Genomic DNA, 19,340 nt, shown 5'->3' on the forward strand with positions numbered 1-19,340 from the left:
TGTGCTATGTGTTGCTTGTGGCCTAACTCGGGTGCGACCTTTGACCTTTACACCAAAAATGGGAGTATTTACAGGGGATTATTTATAAGGGAATATTACAGATATTTACAAAGTGGATGGTTCTAAAAACCGCAACACAGCACCCTCATTTCCTCCAGGACCATCCCGGCCCGACAGAACTTTAACTTAGTGTGACACTCAGGTGTGGTAACCCTCTACTATTAACTTCACCCTGAGTGCGACATTTTAAAAACAACTACGTATGTCCCACCTGCTGCGTTGCATTCTATCTAACTGACTCACGCCCACAGGATAACCGAATCACGGAATTGTCTTCAAAACTAAGCATTGACGGTGGGGAGCATTATTTACAAAGACACTACTTGGTATTTACAACGCGAACCCAGGACCTGTCTTTTGGGAAACAAAAAAAAGATCTTTTGAAAAGAGGAAAGGCATACACTGCACTGCACTGATACCACCACCACCAGCACCAATAAGCACCAATTTGAAAAAAGCACCAAGCACCAATATGCACAAAAAGCACCATCCGGTGCACAGTCATCACAGTTCAATAAACGATGCCTTGCGACGTCTTCTCTGCTGGGCCGATGGTTCTGGACGACTTCTTGCTTGCTGCCTAGTTGGTACTAAAAAGAAGGCACAAAACGTGTCCATTTCTTTAATTATGGCCAGCAGGGGCCAACTAAGGTGGTCCACCTGCATGGCTTAGGTGCCACCTTTACCGTGGTCCGCAAGCAAGGTTTCCACTGGCCACAATGGCCGGTCCCCAGCAGAGGTGCCAGGCCCCAAAAGGTGGGGTCCATGAGTGGTGCTCAGCCACAACCGTGTGGTCCATATGCTGCTAGGCCGCAAGACGTGCGGTCCATAAGTGGGGTACCGGTCCAGGCAGGCAGCAACGATGGTGCAGGCACACAACTGCGGGCACCTGCACACTTTCCCCTCGGCACAAAAAGACCACGGTCCATGAGTGGGGAAGGAAGACAAAGCAGGGTTAGCGGGGTGTAAGGGCGCAAGAGTACACGTTAACACAAGGTAATGCAGAGGTGAGGTGCGCAGGAGAGCGAGCCGAGAAAGCTCGTCCCTTCCATACGTCCCACCCTGTCACCTAATCTACCCTTGCCCTTACCCCGTATTTACACAATTTACAAATCCGTCGCTACGTCTTGTCTTCCCCATATCTCCCCTCTATACCAAATTCGTCATCAATCCCAATTTCTCATTAATCCCTTTATTCCGAATTTACCATCAATCCCTCATAAGGAGGAAGAGATGGAACAATGAGCACAATGTCACCCCCATGTCATGATGCGTCTTACATACCAGACATCTGCAAAAAACGGTGGTGTGGATTCCTGTCACCCTGGTGAGTGGATGCAGATGGTGCGAAGAGAATTTCAATCCAAACTATACTCTAAATGACTTTAACACTTTTACTCTACCCGGGGTCTTCCCCTGCCAAACCATTGGCCATTTTTTACTCTATGAGGTTCTAAGAACCGAACTCCCATTGAACAAACTGTGGTGCTCACCAATTTGGGGTCTCACTCCCCCGATTCTACTCCCTGTGCCCTCGCACAATTTCCGGGCTGGGTCGTGTGGCGCTCCCAGCAGGTCCGCTCACCTGCACACCTCCGCCACTGTAGTTGTCTCCCGAGCTTACCTGCTCTTTACCCTAACCTACCTGGGGAAGGCCCTCTGGCGCGCTCACCCCCTACCACCCTCTCTGGCGTCAGGATACCCGGGTCCGTCCTCCGGATCCTCGGGCCCCATTGAACACTACTGGCTCCCAGAGCCTACATGCGGCCTCACCTGGCCGACAGACTAACAGTGGCGGAGTGCCCATTTAATCACACACACTAACAGGCCACACGCCCAGGCAATTTACTCTACTAATGCACCCAACACAACACTTCCGTGCAACTACCCACACCACAGATGCCAATATCCAACCACAATTTACCTACTCCCTCTACCTACTTTTAACTACCCTCCCCGGGTACTCGTGAAGGGGTCCATCTTCCCCATCCACCCCCTTCGCACCATACACTCCACTCCACCTATTCCACACTACTCACTCCACACCATCCATTCCATACTCCATATATTCCAGACCATTCATTCCATACAACCATTCTTCATTCACCTGTACTTGCACACTTTGTGCCCACACACCTGGTGGCACTTGCACACCTGGTGGCACTTGCACCCTCCTTTCCTCCAGGACCATTCACTCAATACAATACACTCACCTCAATGCACAATCACACCTTTCACAATACTCTGCTCAATCTCTTCCTACACACACACACTGCATCATCTGATCTACGTGGTTTTCCCTCTAACTTAGTGCTTCCCGTTTTCCCTTATACTATTGCACATCCCACGTCGTTAACAACCACTCATCTATTATGCGTCCCCTCTTCCGGTATCATGTCACTCCTTAAATATACTGTCCCCTATGGTCACTCTAGATCCCTAACAATAACCTAACCCTCCCTGGCTAGGTTTTCACTGCCATACCCCATAAAACTATAGCTCCTTTGCCCCCAGAGTGTGGGGGATGGTAGAGAACCCCCGACACTGGGTATCAATTTCCAACCATTACTATTATCCCAATTTCGAATCACTAGTTATTTCAAGCCAATTCTCTACCAATTCCAAACAATTACACTATCATCATCACAGTCCGCTATATCTGAGCCTCCTTGGTACATCCATGCATTCTTTACAGCTCGGTTTCGCAAAGCCGAGCAATGCATACGGGTGGTTTGGTCTACTGTAGGTTGAGTCCATCCGGCATTCGGTTCAGGGGAGGAGGTTTTGTCGGGCCAAGGCTCCAGGCAGGCACCATCCCGGTGCAACGCCTTGCGCTCCCATGAGCGATGGCCCAGCCTTACCCGGGTGGAGCGCCGCCACCACAAGGGGGCGCCATTCCGACCCCTCCTGCCTTCCCTCGAACCTTCATACTCGCGCTTTGCCACTTTGCCTGGCAAAGCGCGGACTCGACCGTGCAGGGCGGGGCCCGGCCTGAATCGTGCACGACGCTCCGAACAGGAGCGATGCGACACCGATCCCCGCCGGTTCAAGCAGCACACACCGTCCGGCACGGACTGAGGGCTCGCGTCGACTAAACGTCGGCCTGAACGCTGTCCCGGTTAACGTCGATGCTTTCCTTACATGCTCACATCCACACGCGACTCTTCCCATACTCACACATCTAGGTGTCTCCATGCACTCCGTCAATTCCACCACCACACTCTCTGTTACACACCACTCGCTGTTTGCACACTCCTTCATTACACACTCCTCTGTTACACACCTCACCTCTGTTACGTACTCCGTAACGCTCCCGGGTGTGCACCTCTGCACATACCCACTCATGCGCTCCGATGTGCCCTCCCGCACACGCGCCACAACCAACTCAGGTGTGCGTTCTCGCACACTCTCAACCATTCCGGGTGTGCGTTCTGTCTCACTCGCCACAACCAACTCACTCTCCGGGTCAGACTCACCCTCACACATACACTCCCTTGTGCATTCTCCCTCGCTCTCGGTAACACACTCGTGCTCCGACGCCATTCGTACACGCGCACCATTTCCACTCACACCACTCACAAGGGACCCTCCACAAACGCCCGGGTGCCGTCTCGATCCGAAGCGCGCGAAAAACCCTCTCGCGCCAAACATACCCCTGCAAAATCTCCCCGCACAATATACAGCCCGACTCACCTGGGCGCTTCTTCTTCCTCCTCGCTCCAACACCTGCAAATCTTTATAAGGATTAAGCACGGCATCATGATGCAAGCATGGACTTTGCACATATTCCATCTCTCCCTGCCGCGAGTGCTTTTCTACGTCCGGCGTCTCTTCCAACCCAATTTCCACTATTTCTTTTCCAATTTGAATTAATTCTTTTTCCTTTTCCTCGACGACCGCGGGTTCACATGAATTTTCCTTGTCTAATTCGGCGGCCGTCGGGTTTTTCACACCCCGTGTCGCGATTTCTATTCCGGTCTGTGCTTTGCTTAACATCGGTTTTCCCGTGCTCCTCAAGCCGCGCTACCTCGTCGTGTACAAATGCGCTTTTCCCGCCCTACCTGCGGTTACCTCCCTTTCACACTCCCTTGGCTTCATACCGGGCTTTGTCCATCGCTAGCCCCTCATTAATTTCTCGGGCTTGCCCATTTATGCCCTCCAATTTGCTTGCGAGTCCCTCCAATTTGCTTCCCAATTGCTCCCCCATTCTATATTCCAAATTACCTAATCCTTCTTTCAATCCCCAATTTGGTCGCCCATTTTCTCCCCCAGTCTATTTTCCATTTGTTTATTATTGGCCCTCATTTCTCCCATCTCTCTACTTAACCCCCCAATTTGGTTTCCCATTTCCATTTGTATGACTGCCTGTAGCTGCGCCATGAGGGCCTGCATATCCATCCCTCCCTGCTTGTGCAGAGGGCGCGGCCCTCGTCGCCATGTGCGAGGCGCCGCCATTTTGCATGGCCGCGACCACGTGCGAGGCGCCGCCATCTTGTGTGCCTGCAACCCCCTCTACCGCACCTTCTTCAACCTCCTCTTCCATTACTCCCACTGCCTCCCTGGGGTCCTGGGTTGACTCTGGCCCCTCTTCTATCTCCCCCACCGGCATCCAATCGCCTTGACCATCCATGGCACGATATAAATTTGGTTGTTAAATACTAAATTTCGGCCGCCTGTAATTTTGACCAAATTTTTAAGATGGATTAAAAAAATTGGTTTGGATCCAATCCCACTCCCCGACACCAATTGTTGCGGCCAATAGCACAATTGGTGTCCAAAATTTGGTCTAAATAAATTTAGTCCCAGGTTCCAGATCCCACTCCTGACACCAATTGTTGCGGATCTCGGAGTACGGCGCTCCCCTTACCGAGGGGGGGGGGGGGGTTAATCCCCTCGTCTATTAAGCTGGCCGTCTCCGGTCCTGGAGCTATGACGTCACTTCCGGTCAGCGCCGAATAGGGTGGTAGGCCAATTGTTCCTATTACCTAATTACCAGCGCCTTCCGGTAAGCAAGGAAATGAGCCCCGCCCGAGCCCCGGCTGTAATGGACACGCCGAACGAAGCGAGCCACGACTCAGGCCATTAACAAAGACTAGACCTGATTATAAGCGGTTCCTATGTCGTGCCACCGGTATTCAATTGGGAAAAGACTAAAGTGACCGGATGAGAGGAAACCCAAAGAATAAGAAGGGTGAAGGAAGAACAAATATGATTTATTAACTACACTAAAAGAGGAAACGAAAGGCAAGAATATACAAAAGAAGGAAATAAAAGGACATAGGGCAACCTTATACACTCTTATATAACACGCCCAGGACAATACAAACACACTTACACGAATGGGGTGGTGGTGGTGGGAAGGAAGAGAAGGGTCGAAGCCGATGGTTCCAGGCTCCAGGTCCGACGCGAAGAATGGCAGGCAGCTTCGCGTGTCGTTGGCGCGCGACCAGACCTTATAATTATGCGGGGGACTGGGATGCCGCGTACGTAATCTTCGGGCCAACTCTCTCTCGCCCAACGTCTGTCTCAGAGGGTACCCTCGCGCAGGTCGCTCCAACAACGTGACAATCAATCGAGCGCTCCCCGCGCAGTTCATTCACAATCAGCATCCCCCGGCGCAGTCCGTCATCAATGGCCTCCCCTCGCGCATCTCTTACACAATTGATGGTTCCCTGCGCAGTTCGTAAAAGGGCTTCGCGCTCGCGCTTATATCATCGCGTGTGGAAAATCAAGGTGCCTTCATAGGGCTACGCCCATTAACGAGCTCACCTCAGCCCTGTTTGGTCAGCGAGGGCTCACTGGCTCCACCCTCGACGGCTCGTGGGCGAGGCCACACCTCTTCCCGTGGCTCCGCCCCTTCTTTCCTCGAGCCGATCGCATGTTCAATGGCGGCTTGAGCCAGGCAGCGAATGCTACTGGCAAGCCAAGGAACACAATTTGGAGGAAGGCTACGCCGCAATATGAATTGTCAAGGGGACCTACTCTTATTTAATTAATACAACACAGATTCAACTCTTGGGAACAAATCCTTACCTGAAACAGATACTAATGAAATAACTAAAGGAGAAGCCTATGGTGTGCTCCGTGTTGCTCGTGGCCTAACTAGGGTGCGACCTTTGACCTTTACACCAAAAATGGGAGTATTTACAGGGGATTATTTATAAGGGAATATTACAGATATTTACAAAGTGGAGGGTTCTAAAAACCGCAACAATATATATGTATATATATATATATATATATCCATCCAGCCGAATTGTATAGAAAATGGCTTCAAACATCTCGAGCACGAATGTGTGTTGGCAAGTGAAACAGACCAGTGTTGTCGGCATCTTTGTGATGCAATTTCTCTAAAATTCCCTCACGCGGTGCACCTCTGTGGGGGACGTGATGCAGCCCCCCCCCACCCCCCCCCATCCCGAGGGCTGAGGTTTTGCGAAGGCACCGGCCGAGTCGCCAAAGCTCGTTGCCTACGAAGGTGTCCAGGTGCGGGGGATCAGATGGCAAACGCGCTCCACTAATGAGAAGGCAGGACCAGAACATGCCCTGAGCTGGGAATTCGTGCACGGGGAGAGACTACACCTTTGGCTATTACACGAGCATGATTTTCCAGTGACTGATGTCTCATGAATATGCACGAAGCGTGGAAGAATGGGCAGCCTTTCAAAAGTACACCAATTTGATTTTACCGACAAGGTCATCAGAGCTTCACCTGCTTGGCTTGTGTCCAGGATATGAGGCAAGCTCGTGGTGGCTGGCACAAATTCTCAATTGATCGTTGCGTGGGATTTTGCAGGCATTTCCTAAATAAATAAATAAAAAGAAAATGTATGCAGGCACAATGCCAATTGACGCATAAAGCCCCACGCCCCTCGGAATGCTCCTGCTGCCGCCAAATGTTCGCCTGCAATAACAAACAGGACGGTGTCGGCTCACTCCTCCGACGGTGTGCTTCTGCCTATTAGTTTGTCCAGAATTTTTTTGATCAATTCCTGCAATTACAATCATTCTGAAGAAGAACCACGACCACCTCTGCAGACATAACCTTTGCCTTCAATGTCAGGTTAATTGAAAAAAAAAATTCGCATCTCAATATAAGAATACGCGTCTTCCTTTTCTCTTCCTTACCACATCTTCCTTTTCTCTTCCTTTCCGCGTCTTCCTTTGCTCTTCCTTTCTGCGTCTTCCTTTCTCTTTCTTTCCGCGTCTTCCTTTTCTCTTCCTTTCCACGTCTTCCTTTCTCTTTCTTTCCGCGTCTTCCTTTTCTCTTTCTTTCCGCGTCTTCCTTTGCTCTTCCTTTCCGCGTCTTCCTTTTCTCTTCCTTTCCACGTCTTCCTTTTCTCTTCCTTTCCGCGTCTTCCTTTGCTCTTCCTTTCCGCGTCTTCCTTTCTCTATCTTTCCACGTCTTCCTTTGCTCTTCCTTTCCGCGTCTTCCTTTTCTCTTCCTTTCCGCGTCTTCCTTTCTCTTTCTTTCCGCGTCTTCCTTTTCTCTACCTTTCCACGTCTTCCTTTTCTCTTCCTTTCCGCGTCTTCATTTTCTCTTCCTTTCGCGTCTTCCTTTTCCCCCTTCCCATGCCTCCTCCCCCCAAGCCCTCTCCCTTCCACAGATCTCCCGATGTCCCTGCTCTCCATCTTGTTCTCCCGCTCCTTTTATCATATGTTTTATGTGTCAGTTTGTCTTTTTGTGATCAATGTTGGCTCTTACACGAGCCTCGATCTTGTATACAATTTTTTTTTTTTAAATAGGTGATTGAAAAAATTTGCGGCCTTGCGCAAGTAAATCATCATCGAAATTAGGGTAACTTTTTTTTTTGTTACCTTTTTAACTCAATAGTTATCCTTACAATTTCCTTGCTCCATGATGTCCCCAGACTTTTTGGTCTGATTTTCTATATTTGTAGGGATTTTTTATTCTACACTCGCACAGTAACCCGCCGAGGCCCTCCCTGCCATATGGCTTTAAGGAATAATGAATTTTCCATTGAAATATTTTTTACAAAAGTCTCGTGAATTTCGCGTGACGCCAAGGAAATCGTTTACACTGGTCTAAAAAGTTCGCGGGAACTCGTTTTAACGGCGAGAAAAGGCAAAATATGAACAGCTTTTTCTCTCCCAGGAATACTCAAACAAGCCTGATGCCAGCATCTGTAATTTACATATCCGTGGAAATTAACGACAAGCTCTCTTGGGATAAGGTGGAGTGAAATTAACAGCGAGTCACGAGCCATGCACTAATTGCTGCTAGGGCCGGGAGCGAGAGGAGATAATGAGGCTAAGTCATTACGGAACACATCTGCCATTCCATCCTGTCTCTCCATACATGTGCCCGAGCGCTCCGTGTCATGGGCTGGCGATGTGGCAGCGGAGGAGGCAGAAAATGGAATAGCTTTGCTCTTCACGCCATCTTATATACCGACTGCACTCCTGCTGCTCTCTCCTCTGCAATGTTGTAATCAAAATTTTCTTGTGTAGGTGAATTGCATTCCTGCAATGATAATAACATTAGTGAAAATGTCATGGAAAATGCATAAATATAAAGGCTTTTGCCAAAATTATTCTCATTATGAACTTTGTCTCCTGCAGAATGCATATATTGTTACAGGAGGTGGAGATCCATAGCTAAACTGTGGTAAGTATAACATCCACCGTGTGTCGAATAGGTTAGATTGCCATGTGACAGCGACCTGTATCCTAAGTTGTATGTAATATGCAGGACATTGTAGGGGCGGTGTGTGTTAACCTTTAAGATAGTCAGGGTAAGGTTGTGTAGCGTTAAAGCTCCTCTTTGAAAGGCGAGGCCAGGTGGAGGTTTTGTGAACCAACGGCACGAAGCATTTTGGTCCTTTGTGTGCCTCAGTGTCTTTTGGGTCTTCGGAGTATTTTGGATCTTTGGGGTCTTCTGGGTCCTATGGGTCTTTGAGGGTGTTAGGGGTTTTTTTTGGTTTTTTTGGGATACTGAATCGAGGCTCGTGAAAGGGCTAAGAGCTAAAGAGCTAAAGGGTTCTAAAGGGTCCAATGTAATTAATACACATACTCGTGCTCTGTGCAATAAAACAACAAGAGACGTCATGCAGAGCACGATACTTGCAAAATCCACCCCTCCACAAAAATAGTTGCCATGGATACGTCAAATTGCCCATTTCATTAAGATTACAATTGACGATCCTAATCAAAGCTCGGGGCAATTGGATTAAAATTGATGATTTTTCAGATGAAAATTGATGATTTTTCAGATGAAAATTGATGTTATTACAAGTTTGACCTTGGGTTGACCTTTGACCGTTTGACCTCAAACATAGTTTATTTCCCATTTCAGTGATGCACTATGCAGCTTTCTACAATCCACAGTTTAATCGGATGAAAATGGATGATTTTTCAGATGAAAATTGATGATTTTTCAGAAGAAAATTGATGATTTTTCAGATGAAAATTGATGTTATTACAAGTTTTACCTTGAGTTGACCTTTGACCATTTGACCTCAAACATAGTTTGTTTCCCATTTCAGTGATGCACTAAGCAATTTTCCACAATCCACAGGTTAATCGGATGAAAATTGATGATTTTTCAGATGAAAATTGATGATTTTTCAGATGAAAATTGATGTTATTACAAGTTTGACCTTGATTTGACCGTTTGACCTCAAACATAGTTTGTTTCCCTTTTCAGTGGTGCACGAAGCAATTTTCTACAATCCACAGGTTAATCGGATGAAAATTGATGATTTTTCAGATGAAAATTGATGTTATTACAAGTTTGACCTTGAGTTGACCTTTGACCATTTGACCTCAAACATAGTTTGTTTCCCATTTCAGTGATGCACTAAGCAATTTTCTACAATCCACAGGTTAATCGGATGAAAATTGATGATTTTTCAGATGAAAATTGATGATTTTTCAGATGAAAATTGATATTACAAGTTTGACCTTGAGCTGACCTTTGACCGTTTGACCTCAAACACAGTTTATTTCCCATTTCAGTGATGCTCCAAGCAATTTTCTACAATCCACAGGTTAATCGGATGAAAATTGATGATTTTTCAGATGAAAATTGATTCTTTTTCAGATGAAAATTGATGTTATTACAAGATTGACCTTGAGTTGATCTTTGACCGTTTGACCTCAAACATAGTTTGTTTCCCATTTCAGTGATGCACTAAGCAATTTTCCACAATCCACAGGTTAATCGGATGAAAATTGATGATTTTTCAGATGCAAATTGATGATTTTAGAGGTTTGGCCATGAGTTGACCTTTGACCTTTTGATCTCAAAAATAGTTGGTTTCCCAATTTTGTGATAACTTTGAAGTCAATCAGATGAAAAATGTCAATTTTAGAAATTCGACCTCAAGATTACCTTTGCCCTTTGACCCCAAAATCAATATGCTTCTTCCTTATGACCAACTCTACCATTTGGTGAAGTTCAATTAAAGACCGGTTTAAAATTGTGACTTGTAGGCGATTGACATACAAACCGACAGACTACAAACCGACAGACAAACGCACAAGACCAACAAATATACTTGAAAAATCTTCGATAGACAAATTGACCCAAATGCAATACCCTCTCCTTTGGCAAGGGTAACAAGACCCAATTATGTCTCTCGCCCGTAATTAGAGGGAATAAACAATCAGCTCTCGACTAATCAATTATCACAGGTGGCTAGGATTTCCATAAATCAATATATGCTCTTCCAGCCAAAGAAAGCTGCAATGAAGGTCCACAGGGATTGAAAAAAAGATGCTTTTACCTCCGCCATCGAAGGTGGGCGGAGGTTATTTTTTCACCCCTGTCTGTCTGTCTGTTTGTTTAGGAGCACGATATCTCAAAAAGTTGTGGATGGATTGAGAGGAAACTTGGTGGACAGGTTGGGTGTCTGACACGGATGATACGATTCGATTTTGGTGAAGATCCAAAACCGGATCCAGATAGGATAATTTTTTAATTTTGTAAGTGATTCTTTACCATTGAGTGACAGGGCCAAAAATGATATATAGCATATATTGAATGACCATGTACAGGTTTTTATGAACAAATGGTTTATTGCCAGAGAGAGAGAGAGAGAGAGAGAGAGAGAGAGAGAGAGAGAGAGAGAGAGAGAGAGAGAGAGAGAAGAGAAAGAGAAAGAGAAAGAGAAAGAGAAAGAGAAAGACGTCAAAACTGAGTTAACAGACACTTATAAATAGCCCCCCAAGTGGGCTGACGGTCATTTCTTCAGGTTGTAGTTCAGACCTCTGCTGATTTGTGGAACCCACCCCCAGGAGCCCCCATGATCCGAAATCGAAAAATCGAAACCTGAGCGATTGTAGCAGCTTCTGTCTTGTATTCAGAACAATCAGCTGGGTGATAAGAGAGGATTAGCAAAAATAACAAAAGGTTAACGGGCGGACGCATGGACATCCATAAATCATGAACCATTTTATAACTTCATTTTTATAACTTCTTTGAGAATCGAGATGAGATGACATTATAAATCCCCTGTACAGAATCACAATGAATCTTATTTATCTACTCTTATTCATTCACATGGGAACACGGGATAGACATGGCACAAGGTAAATGAGACAGGTAATGATTTATTTTTTCATTGCCTGAAATAACACTAACCTGAAAGGGAGGAAACCTGGAATGTGTTCAGTTACGAAGCGGCTAGCTAGCGATTGTCAAGCCAGCCGTTCCTTATCAACAGTTTCAAATGAAGTGCTTGCTTGAAAGCTTTCAAATGCACCTCCTCCACAACCCTGTGCTCAGGTCCCGTTAAGAACAGCAAGTATGATACCATTAAGTCTGTGATGAAACAATGAACTTGGCCTACAGAGCAGTTCATCAACTACTTATATTTGCTGCTCCATAACTCCTTACACTTGCGGAGGGGTGTCAGGACAAAATGCCAAGACAACTATTAACACTACATCAGACAGATAATAATCCATACAGTACAGAAACAATATATTTCCACACTGAGGGACGGCCCAACAAAGCTTGCAATAATATGTAAAAGAACGCATCAAAACTTTGAATAGGAAACATGTCATAATCCGCTCCCACTCACACATCATATATGGGCCATCATACACGTCGTACATGCTCACACGCACACACACACACACACACACACACACACACACACACACACACACACACACACACACACCCGTTAATGGAGGTGAATACTATGAGACCTGGTAGGTCTTCGTTCCATCTCCTGAAACCCATCCAGAAATAGAGATAGCAACCAACAACAGCAACTAGCACACACACATGCGCACACATAAACACATATGCACAGACACACACTTGTGTGTGTATATATATTTATATATACACACACATGAAGGTGGATACCTTGAGACCTGGGAGAGCTCCATTCCACCTTATGAATGGTGGGACTGAGTCAATCAGACAGGTGTAGGTTCTTCAATGTCGAAACCAAGTATGAGCCACCTCCTATCAGGATGTAGGAAAGTTCATGTCAGAACAGCTGTACACACAAAGGCACAACAAGGTATGTAGAGTAATCCACTGGCACATCTGCAAAAAATCTCAATATCCCAGTTCAAGAAAACTCATGGAAACACAAACTAAAAGCAATCACTGAAAACAAGGAAGTAACGCTCACATATGACCTAATGATCCCATCGAGCATAAACATAGAAAATAAAGCATTGCACCGGACATAGAACTGAGGTTTAAAAAAATAAAAGAAGGATTGCTAATCGAGGTGTCAGTACCCAGTGACGTTGGCCGAAACAACACAGAAATCAAGAAAACGACCAAATACCAAGACCTCAAAATGAAGCGAAAAGATCCTGGAAGACTAAGAGTGCCGAAATTGTATGAGTGATAATTTGAGCAACAGGAATGCAAAAAAGCACCTTACAGAGATCTTATAAACCATCCCTGGGAATATTACTACAAACAATTACAGTTGGAAGCTGTCCGAGACTCGGTGACGATTCTCAAAAGAGTCCTCGGAACAAAACGTTGAGAACAAGAAAACATCACAGCTTGGCCTATGTATCGTGATCGCATACTGAAATGGAGGTGGATACTTTTAAATCTGGGAGGACTCCTTTCCGTCTTCTGAAACCTGCATATGGAGATAACAACCAAACACACACACACACACACACACACACACACACACACACACACACACACACACACACACACACACACACACACAATGACACACAGTAGTCCTATCGGAACATTTTTTTGAAACTTGAATTGAGATATCACTCTTCTTTCATTCTTGCTTTCTTTCTTGCTTCTAGGTTAGGCCACTGTCTTTATGATCATCCCTCCTGTATCCAGATCTTCAGTATATAATTACAAACTTCACAGATATCAGCAGTTCGAACAATAAGAACTGCTCAAGAGATACATGTGGTGCTTGCTCAATGTGAGGAATCTCCTGCACATTACAAATATCTATCAAAACATATTTTGAGCATTATGTACCAAACAAAATAAACAAATGTTTATAGGACTTTGGAGGATTGGTTTGTAGGACTTTGGAGTAAACTTTGATAAGGAAGAACTTAATGTGATGAAAAGAGGACATGTGATAAGGCGAGAAGGTAAGAAGTGAGAAATGAAAGAGAAGCGGAGTCAGTGAGGCAGATTTAATGAGTCTGCCAATGGAGATTGATGAAGGCAGTTTCCTGTAAAGTCACCTGAGGCTAAAGCAAAAAGCAGTAACAAATATGCAAATTAAACTTCAGCATATTTTACATCCTACTGCCTTCTTTCATCGCCTGCCACATTACCATTTTACACTTAAAGCACAACTGAAAATGTTAAAGGGGATTTCAAAACTTGATAACAAAGGAAATTTATTGAAACAAATGATTATTAATTACAAAGCACAATTTTTAATTTCTTCGGAATAAAGAAGCAGACATAGTTGTTTATCACACAGAGTAAGGTGCAGATTAGTATATTCCAGCAAGGTGGAAATCCAGAGGCGGAGAGAGAGAGAGCAAGGTGCTTGAGCAGGGAGATGAAGAGTCTTATTAATGACAAGCGGAAGATATTGATTAGGTATAAAATTACAGCACTGGAGTCTGAACTTCTATCAGTTTGTCAAAAATATTAAGATTGTCAAACATTAACATACCAGCAATGCATTATTAGGTATATTTAGTGAAAGAACAGGTTAAGGGAAGTGTTGGCCCATTGAGGAATGGCACAGGTAGATTGGTTGGTGAAGGAAGTGAGGCTAATTAGAAAAAGTTATTTTGCTTCAACATTTATGCAAGAACAGTCAGGGGAATTACCAATAGCTGAGGGTATCTATCTCAGAGGTGTGCGAGGGCTTTTCGAGGAGATCCAATTAGGAGTGGAGTTGAAGCTTCTCTGAAGAAGGTCGTAGAACATGCATCCCTGCGTTGAGCTGGGAGAGGTGGTGGCCGGCCAGCAGCAGATGAGCATCATGTTAGCGGATGTCTTTAACAGCTCATTGGAGGAAGAACAGGTAACGGAGGTTGGGAAGAGTAACAAATGCAACACCGTCATTAAGAAAAAAGACCCGGAGAAAAAATGGGGAACGATACACCTGTTAGCTTGATCTCAATTGCAGGGAGGATGTTGGAGACGTTAATTAGGAAATGGATAGGGAACTATTTGAATAATTTCATGCTAATTAAAGGTAGGCAGCATGGATTTACAAAAGAGAGGTCATGTTTAACAAATTTATTGGAGTTCTCTGAGGCAGTTTCTAATGGGGTGGAATAAGGAAGTGCAGTAGATGTAGTTTATGTAACTTTTGAAAAGCATTTTATGAGGTACCACAGAAAGCTGTTGGCTAAGGTGAGGGCTTCTGGAGTGCCTGGGAGAGTAGCTAGCTAACGGGATTGGAAACTGGATTTGTGATAGAAAGCAAAGAGTGGCTGTGAAAGGGAGGATATCCAACTGGGAGGATGTAAGTGGTGGGATACCCCAGGGATCAGTTCAGGACCGTTAGTATTCATACTCTTTACCTACGTCACCGATGGTGGATGCAGGTTTTGTTTTCACCGCTGTCTGTCTGTTTGTTTGTGAACAGGATATCTCAAAAAATTGTGGACGGATAGGGATGAAATATGGTGGACAGGTTGGTTGTGTGACGAGGTGGAATCCAATAGATTTTGCTGAAGATCAGAATACAGATCTGGATCCGACAATTTTCTTATTTTTTAAAAGTGATTCTTCACCATTGAGTAAAGGGGCCAAAAACAATATAGAACCACCTTTAGAGGCCATTTTCCCCGCAGAGCGGGGGTTGGCCTTTTTTGGGCACCGTGATCCCCTTTTTGAAGCAATGTTTTGCAGCCGGATGCCCTTCCTGCCGCCAACCCTGTTAGTTGCCTTTTGCGACACACAGGGAATTACCAGTTGTCTGGTGCTCATTTTGCCAACCTTGGAATGATGACAGGCTGAGTCAACCCACCTGGTGTTAATTCAGCGATCGACCGGGATTCAAACCCAGGATCCTAGGATCCCAAGCCAGCACCCTAACCGCTAAGCCAACAACAGGCGTTGGCCTAAAACAATATATAGCACAATATTTCAAAAAGTTGTGTACGAATTATGAAAATACTTGGTGGATGAGTTGGTTTGGCGACAAGAACAACATTATATTGTGGTTCAGGTCCGAATCCAGATGAAGCCCATCAGTGGGATACAAAACATAAACTGTTTAGCCTGGCGGAGGTAGCGCCCTACCGAGTGCCCTTCTAGTTGTCAATGATTTGGACATTGGGGTACAGAGTTAGCTTTCCATTGCACATGTATTTCATCCCAAGTAAACGTAAGGTACTCAGTTGGGTAAGAGAAAACAAGGACTACATACTACAAGGGGCAGTCTTTGAGTATGTGACACAGGAGAAGGGTGATGATAGACAGCTATAGAATAAGGTAATAAGGTTTTAAGTTGTATTTGTAAGGTAGTAACTTGTAAATCAAAAGAGGTAGTGTTAACACTGTACAGGAATTTAGTGAGGCCTCATATGGAGTATTGTATTCGGCTATGATCATCACATCAGGGAAATAGGAAGGTCATTTATGCCATAGAGAGGGTTCAATGTCGAGCATTTCGATTGATCCGGGGCTAGCTTAACTCAGCTATGAATGGCTGAACGAGACAGGACTTGATACACCTCAAAGGAGGCGAATGCGAGGCAGTCTTTTTTTTTTTTTTTGTACACTGAATCGAGGCTCGTGAAAGAGCTGACAACCGCGAGGGAAAGACAGCACAGGGGGACCGCGAGGGAAAGACAGCACAGGGGGACCACGAGGGAAAGACAGCACAGGGGGACCACGAGGGAAAGACAGCACAGGGGGACCGCGAGGGAAAGACAGCACAGGGGGACCGCGAGGGAAAGACAGCACAGGGGGACCGCGAGGGAAAGACAGCACAGGGGGACCGCGAGGGAAAGACAGCACAGGGGGACCACGAGGGAAAGACAGCACAGGGGGACCGCGAGGGAAAGACAGCACAGGGGGACCGCGAGGGAAAGACAGCACAGGGGGACCACGAGGGAAAGACAGCACAGGGGGACCACGAGGGAAAGACAGCACAGGGGGACCGCGAGGGAAAGACAGCACAGGGGGACCGTGAGGGAAAGACAGCACAGGGGGACCGCGAGGGAAAGACAGCACAGGGGGACCGCGAGGGAAAGACAGCACAGGGGGACCGCGAGGGAAAGACAGCACAGGGGGACCGCGAGGGAAAGACAGCACAGGGGGACCACGAGGGAAAGACAGCACAGGGGGACCGCGAGGGAAAGACAGCACAGGGGGACCGCGAGGGAAAGACAGCACTGAGAGAAATGTTTAAGATAATGAAGCGTGTAGAGACAATAATTTTCAGCAAAAAAGACAGTGATATAATCCAGGGCAATGGCTAGGGAGTGAATATGAGGAGAGTTCGGATGTTAATGTTATGTGGTGGGGAAGGAGGGATCCATGGTTAGAATGTAGTAAGCCTCTAGTATGGACCTGTGTTTGGAATCAGCTAGATTGCCATGTAACAGGGACCTGTTAGGCAAAGTTGTACATAATATCTGCATTGAGGGGAGGGTGATGATTGTAACCTTTCATTTTTTTAACCAATCAAATCGTAACCAATGATTGCAACCAATCAAATTAGACAGGGTCAGGTTGTATGTGTGAAACCTCCCTGTAAAGAAGGCGGGGTCGGGTGTAGGACCTTCTGAAGGCACAGAAGCGCTTCACGCTTCAGATCATGAACTGTTCGGATGTTGTGAGCAAGCCATGGCGGTGAGGTGTGAAGACAAGCAAGTATTCCAAAACCTGCCGTCAACACCAGAATGTGAAATAAGCAGCTCATGGAGGCAGCGGGAGGTTCTAAATTGAGGGTGGCGGTAGGAAGAGGAGGTAGGACGGACTCCGTGGATGAGCCCCTCTCCCATCCCGAGCTGCGATCAATGGGGACCAGTCGTGGGTGACACATGGATGGTAAAAACTGGCACTCTCATGTGCTTGTAATTTCTCACTCTTACCTTCTTCATTTCACTGACTCTCTTCATCTTTCCCATAGATCAAGGAGGAGGAGAGCGCCATTGTGCTGTGTGCCCCAATCAAGAATGCAACTCGTGCAGTAACACCTTTCCCCTTACCAATGGTGCTTCTCTCCCACCAACTGCCAATCGTTCTCCTGTTACACCAAAATAAATCATGCAAGTGGAACATCCTCGCCTGCTTCCCTTTGTTTGAGTGTGGTGACATAGCTTGGTTAGGATCGTTTATTTTTTTTTGGACATTGTATACAAGTTTGCATATCCCCCTCTCCCTATATGTGTCTGTCATGTCACTTGGTTTGTTTTGTTCCCCACTTCCAATCCACCTTTTCTCACCATGTCTCTTTTTCATTGAAAATAAACCTTTAGAAGGGTAAGAGTTGTTTTCCCATCTTTCACCTCATGCGTGTGTTCCGCCCCTGAATTTGGCTTAATTGGGAATAACCTTGGGGAATCGCAAGGTGAATCTGAGTGCAGGGTAATTCGTATTTGAACGCAGTTTAGCTTACCACCTTTCAGCTGTTCATGGGATCAGATATCCTGGCGTTGAGGCATGTCGGCCTTGCAAGCCTTGCATGTGACAATTATTTAGCCAGGGATCTTTCTCTCAGAGAGTAGTCGATGCAAGGAATGGTCTTGTGAGAAACTACTCAAAGAGTAGTTAATGCAAGGAAAAGCTCGTAGCAGCAGAAATGGTATATCGTGTTGCGTGAGACGGATCCATTAACACAGACCCTCTGAGCCGGATGATCTAAATCCATCCGTGAATGCTGAAACGATGTTGAATTCACTACACTACATTCAGAATTGCTAACTCTACAATCCCACAAGGATTGCCCTGAAGGAACTGCGCTCCAACGCGAGTCGAAAGAATTGACGCGACCAAAGACGGAATTCGTCCGAGTTGCTTTATTGAAACAAAACAGCTCAGGTATTCTGACAAGCCCGTTTTTCGGGCAACAATATATATACACATTTATGTCGGGAAGTTTGCCCGGCAAAAGCTATACCGGGCATGCCCGGGTATCAAGGGCGAGCCTTGGAAAGGCGAGTCTGGACCTGCCCGGGCGTGTTTGGCTGCGGCCTGGCAAGTCGAGGCTGGGCGTGCCCGGGCGCTCTGGGCGAGCACTGGAAAGGCGATAGCGGGCATGTCCGGACGCTCTGGGCGAGCCCTGGAAAGGCGATAGCGGGCATGCCCGGACGCTCTGGGCGTGCCCTGGAAAGGCGATAGCGGGCATGCCCGGACGCTCTGGGCGAGCCCTGGAAAGGCGATAGTGGGCATGCCCGGACGCTCTGGGCGAGCCCTGGAAAGGCGAGAGCGGGCATGCCCGGGAAAGACGAGACCGGGCGTGCCCGGGAGGTTCGGGCGTGCCCGGGAACAGTGAGTCCGGGCATGCCCGGGAGAGGTGCGTCTGGCCGTGTTCTGGCCGGTGCAAGGCGATTATGTACATCCAGCGGTAACCGCTACACACGCCCCTCCAGAATCGACCTGCACCGGCAGGGTCAATTTAAGGGGGGTCCGGATGACCCGGCCGAAGCGACCCCTGGAGGGTCGTGGGGAGGGGTCTGACATGGTGGTGGGTGGTCGAGCGGGGGGAACTGTGGACGGGGGGCGGCCTCGCCGCGGAGGAAGGGCCAACCGTGGTGGTTGGTCGACGTCCATGTGCGCCGGTTTGAGGCGGTCCACAGAAATCCGGTCCGGCCGGCCGCCGAAGTTGACGATGAAAGACTTGTCGCCCCGTCGCAGGACCCGGAAG

General features: G+C 46.8%; 1 long non-coding RNA gene across 1 annotated transcript in view; it reads left to right on the top strand.

The window, feature by feature from the left end:
• Window positions 1-17,954, top strand: part of LOC137434707 (uncharacterized) — a 37,538-nt gene extending 19,584 nt beyond the window's left edge. Inside the window, exons 2-3 of the long non-coding RNA XR_010985913.2 lie at window positions 8,644-8,689; window positions 17,604-17,954. This is a non-coding gene — a long non-coding RNA (uncharacterized LOC137434707). The remainder of the gene's footprint in view (window positions 1-8,643; window positions 8,690-17,603) is intronic.
• The last annotated feature ends 1,386 nt before the right edge of the window (window positions 17,955-19,340 follow it).

This window comes from Myxine glutinosa, chromosome 9, assembly GCF_964187855.1.
Source record: "Myxine glutinosa chromosome 9, kmMyxGlut1.1, whole genome shotgun sequence".
Lineage (NCBI taxonomy): Eukaryota > Metazoa > Chordata > Myxini > Myxiniformes > Myxinidae > Myxine > Myxine glutinosa.